The sequence below is a fragment of the Peromyscus leucopus genome, chromosome 17 (genome assembly GCF_004664715.2).
Source record: "Peromyscus leucopus breed LL Stock chromosome 17, UCI_PerLeu_2.1, whole genome shotgun sequence".
NCBI lineage: Eukaryota > Metazoa > Chordata > Mammalia > Rodentia > Cricetidae > Peromyscus > Peromyscus leucopus.
In genome coordinates this window covers 46,305,393-46,318,046 of record NC_051077.1, presented here as the reverse complement: position 1 = coordinate 46,318,046, position 12,654 = coordinate 46,305,393, and positions in this window count along the sequence as shown.

The window sequence follows — 12,654 nt, the reverse complement described above, 5'->3', positions numbered from 1 at the left end:
AGGAGCCATCTTGTCCTACCTTCTCTGGCGCTGGAACATTAGCCCCACAGAGCTGAAAACATAAAGGAGCAACTATGGCAGAGACAGTGGAGTTCCAAATGCAGTGAAGCAGTCTGGCTGCTTGACAACTGAGCAAGGGGCAGATTCGAGAGGTCAGCATGTCAAGTTACAGGAGCCTCGAAGTAGACATTTACTTGACAAATGAAGAAAGCGGAGCTCTGGCCAGCAGCAAAACAGCAGGACCAGGGCAGTTGTGCCAACCACCCAGTGACATTAACAATGGCAGAAGTGAAGCCATGGTAACCTCGGAAGTGAGGAGGCAGTGGTTTCAGAGTTGGCAGTGTTGTGACAAGGACAATAACAGCAGTTCGGGCAGCAGTGGAGACTGTAAGTGAGGAGGGTCTTAGACACATTAAATCTGGCAACTGTAACATCTCCTGCTGGCAAGGGCTGAAGAATCCTGAAGTCCTAGGCTGAAATAAGACATAACATCCCCAGGGTTGCATATCTCTAAACCAGAAGCCTCCACTAGAGCCACTGCAGTAGAGGATGCTACCTGCTGCTGTGGCCAGTGTATATGGCTACTGCTCATGGCCATCAGATGTCAAGGGATACAACAGTTGCCAGAGAGCGACAGTGGAAGAGTTTCTCCCAGCCTCTTTATGGTTTCTGTGTAGACAGGAAAAAGATCTGAGGTGGCTGACTAGTAAGAGTTGCATGGAAGCCTAGCAGCTTTGGTGATTTTTTATTTGTGCTCTAATAAATAAAGCTTGCCTGGAGATCAGAGGAAAAGGCCAGCCATTATAAGTAAACACAAAAGTCATGCAATGTTAGTACTTCTTCAAACCTATCACTTGGGAGTCAGGGATCTGTCTGGATCTATGTGAGTTCAAGGCCACACTAGAACAGAGCCAGGTGTGGTAGCAAATGCCTTAAATTCCAACACTAGTTAACATGGAGGTCTGTACAGACAGATAAGAAATGACAGAGCTGGATAGGAAGAGGAAGTGATGCAGCCAGACAGAGAGAGCAAATCAGATGACAGAACAGCAAGGCATATAGGCATAAGTAGACAGAAGTATCTCGCTTTTAGAAGCTGCAGAGTTGGTGAGGTGAGATTAGCATGTGGCTGATCCTATTTTTCTTATTTCTCTCATGTTTTTACCCCTGTATCTGGCTCTGTGTTTTCTATTAATAAGACCATTTAGAAATGCATCTATAACCAGCTATTTAAACTTTTGCTCAGTCAGTGTCACTAGTCCAGATCCTGCCATCCTTGAAAGCCTTGGATATTATCGCATCTGTGGTTATCATGTAAGTTTCAAAATTTAGATGTTTACTTGTAAATGTCTTATATTTAAAATGCATATGAATATAAATCATAAAAGGTACTACTTGTCAAAACAATCTGAAAAATTATTGTTAGTTTGGGAGGTTTCCTTTTCTGGAAGCATAAGCATACACTGTTATGAACATTTTCAAAATATTCCTGCAAATTGGAAATAGACTCAAAACAGAAAACAAGAAGCCAATGTCTCTGCTTTTTAGTCCAAAGTTGGAAAATTCAATCCAGAACCAGAGATCTGAAAATTCTTGGCTTTTCTAACTGAACATGGCAGATCTTATTGAAAATAGAAAAAAAATACTCAAGTGTTTATTATTCATTTGTGGTAAGAAAGAATTCTACAAAAATAATGAATAGTGAGATTCTGAAACATGAAGGATACATAGATTTGCTGAGATAATTTCTCTGACTGTGTAAGTGTTCTGGCACAAAAGAAGTGTGCAGGAATTCTGCAGAAACTGAAATGGAGAGTTCAGACAGATGGAACAGGGCATGCGGTCCTTGCCACACACACCTGTCAATCAGCAGAGGCTGGAAGCTTTGAGGGTTTGAGTGTTTGAGAACAATATCTACCCAAAGCCATGATGGCTGACTAAACTGCATACAATTGGTTGGCCACTGGGATCTAGTTTAGAGATTATGAGACTTTTTGAAAATATGAGCAGAGTTAATAGCAAGTATATCCTGAGAAAGCAATGTGTGTGTGTGTGTGTGTGTGTGTGTATAATCAAGAATTTTTATATTATTATTTGAATACCTAATGTTCACTGAAAATCCACAACACAAGGGCAGGTAAGTCTTTATTACGCAAAGGAAAAATGACAGTCAATTTCACATGGCTTAGAGTGAACTCAGAAGCAGGATTTTGAAGCTGATTGTTTTGAAGAAGATTCTTGTATGACCTAATAGTTATGTTATTCAAAGATGTTTATATTCATAGATGCTTACACAGAAAGCAGGCTAATTGAGTGTTCTCACAAAGACTTGAATGGGGATGTTTTAAAAGGTAATATTTGCTTCAGCTGCTTAAACAAAAACAACAATTAAGGGCTACATTATAAATATGTCACCAAGCTTTATGCTTCAGGATAATATCTCATTTTTTTTTCACCAATGAATCCTTATGTTTCCAATACATCTCTTTATTTGCTGTCAAGTTACCTTGGTTCTAACTGTGTAACTGACTCCTGCTGTAAATATTTGGATACTATTCTTTGCATGCTGAATTCACCCAGACACTTAAGTGATAAAATCAGAGGTGAAGAAATGCTACCCTGGAATGTACCGGGAAAGATGCTAGGCTTGTTTCATTGATGAAGCATTCCAACAGATTACAAAGGACTCCATGTTCCTTGATGCCTGAGCTTAGAGCTTACACACTGATAGTTTGTTCACATACAGAAATAACCACTTATGGAATGTCAAATCACATATGATAAAGTTCAAGAATGGATCTCACATCACTAAAAGTAAGTGCTCAGCCAAGTTTTCTTTGTAGAGATGAGGACCAACGAGAATATGATAACTGCATTTAATTATTTGATTATTGGATGGCTGCTTGAATGTAATGTGACAATTGGCATCATTTGAAGAAATTATTTTCAGCACTGAGGGCTTTTAGTGATATTTCCAGAAGCATCAGTAAGCTCACATTTCTAGAGTCTTTTAGCTGTTGGCACCCACACAGTTTCCTTCGCCACTACAGCTAGGGTAGTAATTTGCTATGTTTTTAAGTGAAAGAATGTTATCAAAAACTGCATTTTTAACCAAGTCAAGGGCAACACCATGACAACTAATGCCTTATTCTCTCAAATAAGAATCTTAATGGAAATTTTAAAAAAAGCATGTGTGTATTATAAGGGTTTAAATTTGAGAGTGAGAGGAACTATAAAAGTTTGAAGTATACAATAGTGCATTCTATCTATCTAAAAACATACCTGTTTATGACCTGAAGAGAACCAAAGAAGTTCACTTAAAAGAACACTGGGTAATTATTTTTTCCATTAACGTAAAAGAGACAGGAATCCTTTTAACACTAATTTTCATTCGGCTGCAATTTTGCATGTAATATGGGACTGTTAGATTTCAGATGCAAAAGAAGAAAACAACCTTCATACTAGGAAAAGCTGAAAGCAAATAATATTTCTGTTCAAAATTACCATGAAATTGGTACACTGAACATATTTTGTAAATTATAAAGTTTTTCATACTTAAATCACATACTTAATGTCCCAAGGTACATAACCAATACTGATTAAACAATGTCAAACAATAAAGATAATATAAATCATTTTTTAAAATAACTATCCTCACATGACTCTTGATAACAGATACTTGCATTCCTTGTTTTTAATTAATAACCTTTAAGTTAATGTCTTCCCTGTGTGAAGTTAGATCTTCCATCAGAAGTTTATCTTTATTGTTTCAATACCATATTATCAGAATACATCTTTTGCTGGACTAGCCGAAGGAATATACATACATCATGACTAAAAGGAACTTAAAGAAACATTTCTTCTTACTCATGGTTCATAATGGTAAGAAAGCTATGGCACTACGACAGGAAAAGGTAACTGTTAGTGACAAGAAACAGAGAGAGAGAGAGAGAGAGAGAGAGAGAGAGAGAGAGAGAGAGAGAGAGAGACAGACAGACAGACAGACAGACAGACAGACAGACAGACAGACACAGAGACAGAGAGAGAGAGCCTAATCAGGAATGACTTCTAGCAGTACTGCATCTCCTACGGGTTTGAAAACCTTCTAAATAAGTGCCACAAAGTGTGACCAAGGCTTCAAATAAGTAAGTCTGTAGAGGACATTTCTCATCAAAACCACAACAATATCATGTCTCCAGGCCCCATAGGCTCATGGCCATCTCCTGGTACAAAATTCATTCAGTACTGCTTTGTAAGAACTCAGTGTTCAACAGTCTCACTACTGTTGTAGAGTACAGTTCAAAAGTCCAAAACAGAATCTCTTCTGTGACTCAAGACAATCCCTTTATCAGGACCTCCCTATGGAAAATACATATTTCCAATAACACTGATTATAAATTACCATGCAGGAAAAAAAATAGGAATGGGAACACAGTGAGAAAAGATGAGATCACAAAAAGACCCCAACCTCAAAAGTCAGACACCAAGTCTATTCCTGTCTAGCATCGAGAGTTTTTAAGGGTATAGATGGTAGCACACTTGCAGCATTTCTGTCGGAAACACACGTAGCTCCCTTAGCCAGTTCCATTGCTGGTGTGCAGCTGTGCTTGTGAGATATCTCAGAACTCTGCCATCTTTAATATTGTACTTTTTTATTTTTTATCACAACCTAGCCTTCATCATCACAGCTTCAGTCAATTGCCTCTCAGGGACTTCTCTTGGGAATTCTTACCCTGTCATATGTTGCCCAGCCTCAGAAGTTCTCTGAAACAGAAGATGAAGAATCATGACCTCTTTACTTTTGTATCTTTCATGCCTCCAAAGACAGTGTCATGTGGATGACACTGCCTAAACAAGCTGCCAGTTTGGGATGTACTCTGAATATTTGCGACACAAATGCCATAGCTTTTGTAGGAGCAGAAATCCCTTATGGAGTTTCAGTTCTTAAGTCGGAACTTTATATGGGCAGGGTCTTTTCCTGAGAGCACCTTTGTTATCTTTCCAAGGCAGAATAGAAGGCTTCTCTTTAATGACCATAATCTCAACAGTTGCAACCTCCTTTATTTTCATTGTATGAGTTGGCTGTAAGAACGTAAGCCACTATGCCAGCATTCCTAAGAGGAACACAACCAACAATCCTACCCAGCTCTGATGCCTATGTATCACAGAAATGGTCATGTCACAATAATTCTATGTGTTCACAAAGGAATGGCATGCATACTTTGGTTGTAACCAGCACCTATCTAATTGAACTTAAACCAACTAAAAAAAAGACATAAATTATACCTTGTACTGGAAACCCAGCCAACTAACTACTCGGGGCTAGTAAAGTCATGGATAGTGGAGGAGAACCTATTATCTCCATTTTACTGAACTAGCAGAATACTTATGTTCTAAATATTTGTTCTTATGTCAACAGATTAAGTGTAGTCCTCACCCCTCACCAAGAAATGCTCTCTTTGCAGCAGATGGAGACCACTGCAAAAAAACCATCACCTATACAAAATGCAGAATTTTAGAGCCCAATGCCAACTGGATCCATCTATAACACAATTTCTGCTCCTAAGGCTCAGAGTTATTACACAAAGTGGGACAGAAAGATTCTAATACCCAAAGGACTAGGCCTTTGTTCTGAGACTGGGTCTCTTAGTAACTTCAGAAGCTACATTCATGAAGTCTCACCAACATGGTTGCCTACAAATGATTTCAAACGGGAGCACAAATAGGCTTGCTAACATGGACAGAGAAAATCTCAGGGAGCCTCAACCCTACCATGTTGAAAGTTGGAGAAATATTCTTTCCCATGGATAAGAACACTAATTGATTATCCAATACTAAATGAACAACTCTGAAATATATATACCAAAAATGAAAGCAAATGAGGTCATGAATTAGAAAAAAAGAGCAAATCAGAGGCATGTTCATGGGAGTGTCTGGAGGGAGGAAATGGAAGAGTGGAATGATGTAATTATAATTGAAGAAACATTTAGGATGTATGCTATCACCATCACCAACAACAAAGAAAGCATCCAAGTGTTCTTTTCCTTTTTATCTTGACCGTTTTTCACTTTAGTCTGGCACCCATGTACTTTTACACTGTTTACCTGCAGGAAAGTAACAGTAATAACCATTCCACATTCCACAAACTCGGTGCTATGATGTCTAATATTTCCTTCACCAAAGAAACCAGCCCATTACTTTTAAAGTTTGGTTTCATGAAATATTACAAGGGCATAGTCAGAATTAGGGTTTTTGTTTGTTTGTTTGTTGTTAAAATGTAATGTAAAGGCACAGCTCCGTTGCTGACAGAATCCTTGTTACTGTCTGAAACCTCCTGAACCAGGTCTACACTGTCCACACTACTCTCAGCAAGACTATCATCCAGGATTAGACTAGAATGTGCCATAACACGGTGCTTGTGGTATTCAACCACTTCTCTAGTGAAAACTTCTAAAATCTTACACAATTTTTTTCAAAAATCAAGATGGTCAGATTCCTTACAGAAATAGTTCCACTCTCTCAGTACCAATTTCTGTATTAGTTCCTTTTTCTGCTATGGTAAAGTACCACGTCCAGAGGCAACTTAATGAAGAGTTTACTTTAGCTTATCATTCCAGAGGGCTGGAATCCACAGGAAAAGGAACAAGTGACATGTGGCAGGAGAAGGAATCTGGCAGGTTACAGTTTTATTCACACAGAGAAAACAGAGAAAAAGAACAGGAGGTGGGCAAGAATATAAAGTCTTACTTTCTTTAGCAAAGCAGAGGAATCCTGTCACCTCGGCAAACGTCAGAGCCCACTGAGGATGAAATGTTCAAATATATGAACCAATGGTGGCCACTGTATGATCAAACCTTTACAGTATGCTATTTTAAATGTGTAATTGTTGGAGGTCTTGATTTCATTCAAGTTTTTTAAAACATTTTAAACTGAAGAACAATATACAGTGTCTTTATACATCTTCATCTGGTAATGAGTAATATCAAAATATCATTTTGTATCTATAGAAAGTAAGGTATTCTAGTACTTGATAAGTATTGAGAGCTTGATGTTACCTTTACTACAAAATGCAGAGCAAAAGAAAAATTATTAAATGCCAGGACTTTGATTATAAAAAGTATCAGTGTGTCAAGTTCATTTAAAATGCACTGAGAATATAAACATTTATATTGTTTATTTTTGTTTCCTATAATAATTTATCATTTTTACTCACAGGATTAGATTATCCTTTCTGCTTACTTAGAAAGAAAAAGAAACAAATACATCATTGGAACACAAGAGTACATTTGTAAAACAGATTTTCTAGAGTACAATTGGTTGTATTTGATTTTTTTTTAAACAGGAGCTTATAGATCACCTTGCAGTGTATGTTCTCTGTGTCATCCATGTACTCTGTTGTGTTCTAATCAAAGCCATCACCCTTCATTACACAAAACAATTTACACATCCTGCTCCCACCTAGAGTCTGTTTTTCTTTTAAAATGTATAGTTAGGAATATCTCATTCCTAGGTTCCAAGTCAAAAAGCATCTCACATGAATTGGCCATTATTGCTAAATTAATGAACTTGATAGCAACCAGAATCTCCTACCATTAATTCCTTTATTCTTTTCCATAGAACTCATTTTAGTATATAGTAATTCTATCCTGTAAAATTACAATATTTAAAAATTAACCCTAAAGATAATTCAAATTCTTGTTTAATATTGGCAGTGAGAGAGAAATTTATACCTGTGTTGTGGTGCTATATTGTGCACCCCAATAAAGCTTGCCTGGGGATCAAAGGACAAAGCCAGCCACTACATTGAACACGGAGGTCAGGCAGAAATAGCACACACTTTTAACCCTTGCATTCAGGAAGCAGAGATCCATCTAGACTTCTGTGAGTTCAGGGCCATACTGGGAACAAAGCCAGGCATGGTGGTACATGTATTTATTCCCAGTACTAGGGAGGAAGTAAGATGGCAGGGCACAGAAAGGTATATAAGGCACGAGTAAATAAGAAGTCTCTCTATTGAGGCTGAGGATTTCCTTAAGGTAAGAACATGGCTGGCTTGTTCTGTTTCTCTAATCTTTGAGCTCTTTCAGCTTTCACTCCAATATCTGGCTCTGTTTTTTTTTTTTTTAATTAATAAGACCATTCAGCAATTTGTGTTACACTGTGTTTCTTCCAAGACTTTTCTGTATCTGTTCAATACTTGTTAAATATATGCAAATTTATGCCCTCAATGTCATTAAAATTTCCCCTTAAATTAAATGATTTTCACATTTAAGTTATTAAACTATTTATGCTTTAAATTCCTACAAGTTATAGGGAAGGGTAGAATGATTTAGAAAAATAGGATAGGATTCACTCTACATAATTACTTACATATTTTTTCTTCACTGATTTAACTTTTCCTCTATTGATGAATAAATCCAGACCACCTTGCCTGCTAGACAAGGGTTCAACCACTGAGCTATGTCCTCTCAGCTCTCAGATACAGAAATTGTCAACATGGATAAATACTTTTTTCCCTCTTGGAATGGTACTAGTTTGGACTTGTAAATTTTTTTCTAATGTTTTATTTCATGAGATAAGATCCCTGGAGAAATAAACATTGGAAAATAAAAGATTAGTAGAAAGTGAGAAATTTTACGTTTATGGTACATCCATGTAGTCTAAGATTATCATTACATTAACCTCTTAAAATAATGATCACTCTCTAATATCTAGAACGGTGAACATCTTTTGAATATCTACCCCATCAACCCCTACTTATGTATTGTTGACAATGTTGCTGGGAATGAAAACAGTGCATAGCATCAATCATTAACCTCATCACAGCAATCTGTAGAAGAAGAATTTGGAAGAGTTACTTTCTCAAGGAAAGAATGGGTGTCTTAGTTGGGGTTTCTATTGCTGTGGCAAAACACCAAGACCAAAAAGCATGTTGGGAATAAAAGGGTTTATTTGGCTTACACTTCAGCACTGATGTTTATTGCTGAACGAAGTCAAACAGGACAGGAAGGAACTGATGGAGAGGCCATGGAGGGGAGCTGCTTATTGGCTTGCTTCCTGTGGCTTGCTCAGCCCATCTTATAGAATCCAGGACCAAGAGCCCCAGGGATGACACCACCCACCATGGACTAGGCCCTCCCCCCATTGATCGCCAAATGAGAAAATGCCTTACAGCTGGATCTCAAGGAAGCATTTCCTCAACTGAGACTCCTTCCTCTGATGACTCCAGATTGTGTCAAATTGACACACAAAAACAGCCAGTACAATGGGTATCAAACCTTAGGAGGGAGTATTCATATGAAGCATACTATAGAGTACCATCATATATTAACAGGATTATAATTCTGTACAACAGCCAGATTGCATATTTTAATTGCTGAGTATTATTGGTTTTTTTTTTCCATCTTTAAGTCAGAAACGCTGCCTTCTAAATTACATGAGGAGTAACTATCATGGGTATAGATCATTTACAAAAAGAAATTCACTCATCCTTCTCTACTAACAAGTTTTACTCATGACTGACTTTATGTATGGATAAATATTTGCTAAGTTAAAAAATTCTGAGAATAAAAATATTTTCATTGAAACACCATTGTCAATAAATCAACTATTTTGCAATATATTTAAAAATTAATATTACCTTAGCACTGTCTATACAATAGCTATCAGTGGCCCCTTACTCGGGTAGAGACCACCTACTTGACCAGAGGCCACCCAGAAAACAGAGTTCAAGGTTGGCCACCTCCCCTGCAGACTTCCCCATTGCCTTGGTGGCCCCCAATGACACTATCTCCAATGCCCCCTTCCTCATCACTTTATCCAAGCCCCAACTTATGTGAAGACTTCATGTGTAACAGGGTGCCAAGCTGGCTGCCAAAAGTGCAGGTAAGGTACCCAAATTCATATGGCCTTTATCCTCTTGGCATCACCTACCCTATTCCCAGTCTTCCCTCACCTCCTCATTGCCATGTCTCAGCCCCCAACACTGTCAGAGACCCCTGTTCAACCACAGGCTACACTGGGCAGAAAACCAGAGAGGAAACACAAACCAAGGAACAGAATACCCATCCAACGAAGACACACCCATAAATCAGCACCTAGACCTATTATCACTCCAAACCCAGATGCCTAGATGCCAGCATAAGAACATAATCAAAACAGCCATGGCAATATGTCACCACCAAAGCCATGCTGTACTATTATAGCAAGCTATGGTTATTCTAACCCAGCTGAAACACATGAAAAAGACCTTAAAAGCAACTTTATGAAGGTGGCAGAGGTCCTTAAAGATGAAATGAATAAATCCCTTAAAGAAATCAAGGAAAAGACAAACAAAATATTGGATGAAATGAATAAATTCCTTAAAGAGAGCCAAAAAAAAAAAAAAAACAAAAAAACAACCAATTGAAGGAAATGAATAAAACTGTTCAAGACCTGAAAATGGAAATAGAAGCAATAAAGGGAACATAAATTAAGGAAATTCTGGAAATGAAAAATCTGTTTTTCTATCATGTAAGTGAAGAAGAACTATAAACACGAGCTTCAACAATTGAATACAAGAGTTGGAAGAGAAATCTTAGGCATTGAAGATATAGTAGAAGAAACAGATACATCAGTCAAAAAGGATGTTAAATCTAAATATTCCTGACACAAAACATCCAGGAAATCTTGGATACTATGAAAAGACCAAACCTAAGAATAGTAGGAATGGTAGAAGAAGAATCCAGCTCAAAGGCCCAGAAATTATTTTCAACAAAAATCGTAGAAGAAATTTATCTTAATGTAAAGAAAGAGATGCTAATAAAGTTACATGAAGCATACAGAACACCAAATAGATTGGACCAGAAAACAAGTCCCCTCACCACATAATAAAGCACTAAACACACAGATTAATAAAAGCTGCAAAAAAGATAGAGAAAGTAACATATAAAGGCAGACCTATTAGAATTATACTCATCTGGGACTCTAAACCCCAGAAGAGCCTGAACAAATGTGTTGCAGACACTAAGAGACCACAAATTACATCCCAAACTACTATACCCAGCAAAATTTCAATCATCATAGATGGAAAAAACAAGAAATTTCATAATAGATTCAAATAAATAATACCTATCCACAAATCCAGGTTTACAGAAGGTACTAGAAGCAAAATCACAACCCAAGGAGGTTAATGACACCCATAAACACACAGGAAATAATAATCGCACACCAGCAAAAACAAAAGAAAGGAAGGACACACACACATCACTAACGACAATGCCAACAAAATAACAGAAATTAACAATCGTTAGTCATTGATACCTCTTCATATAAATCAACTCAGTTCCATAATAAAAAGACACAGACTAACAGAATGGATACAAAAACAGGATCCATTCTTTTATTCATCCTTTTATTGCATATAAGAAACACCTCAAAATAAAAAAAAAATAGACATTACCTCAATAAGAGGTTGAAAATTATTTCTTCATCATCCTTAGTCTTCAGGGACATGCAAATCTACTCTCAGATTCCATGTATACCTGTCAGAACAGCTATGATATAAAATAGAAGTGACACCTCATCTGGCAAGGATGTGGAGCAAGGGGAACACTCCTCTACTGATGTTGGGAGTGCAGATTTGTACAACCACTATGAAAATCAGTATGGCATTCTCAGAGAACTAGGAATGATCTACCTCAAGACCCAACTATACTACTCTTAGACATATATCCGAAGGATGCCAAATCTTCCCACATGGACACTTGCTCAACTATGTCCACAACAGCATTATTTGCAATATCCAGGACCTCAAAACAACCTAAATGTCCCTCAACTGAGAAATGGATGAAGAAAATGTGGTACATTAGCACAATGAAGTATTACTCAGCTGTTAAAAACAAGGACACCAGGAAATTTGAAGAGAAAAGGATGAAAATAGTAAACATCAACCTGGGCAAGCTAACCCAGACCCAGAAAGAAAAACATGTTATATACTCACTTATAGTGGATATTAGACATTAAGTAGGTGATAATCATGCTACAATACATAGACCTAGAGAGACTAAATAACAAGGAGGACTCTAGGGGTGATGCATGTATATCCCAGGGAAGGGGAAACAAAATAGATTTCACAGGTGGCCTGGTAGTGGGTGGAGATGGGAATGGGGGACTCAGGTAAGGTAGGTACTCTAGCTAGGACTTCTAGTAAAGGGGGATACTGTGCCTGAACCATCCATCTTCTGTATCCATGCAAGGCTTCCATTGGATGGATTAGGATACCAACCTAGCCACAAACCTTTGGTCTGTCCTGCCTGCAAGATAGGCTGGGGCAATGGAGGCTCAGAATTTGTGGGAGTGGCCCATCAATGATTGGTTCAATTTGAGGAGCATACCATGAGGGAGCCCATGCTTGATACTTTCTGGATGACCAGGAACCAGAGGCTGGATAGCCTTAGGGTAGAACCAAACATGACTAGTGGGAAAAAACAAAACAAAACAAACAACAACAACAAAAATCAATGAAATGAATCCTAATGATGTTCTGTTACATCCATAGATTGGTGCCGGTCCAGTTGTCATAAAAAAGGAGCAGATGCTGAGAACCAACACCCAAATATTTAAGCAGAGAAAGTGAGGCCAGGTTGAATTTTCCATCAGGTTCCTCCCCTTGGA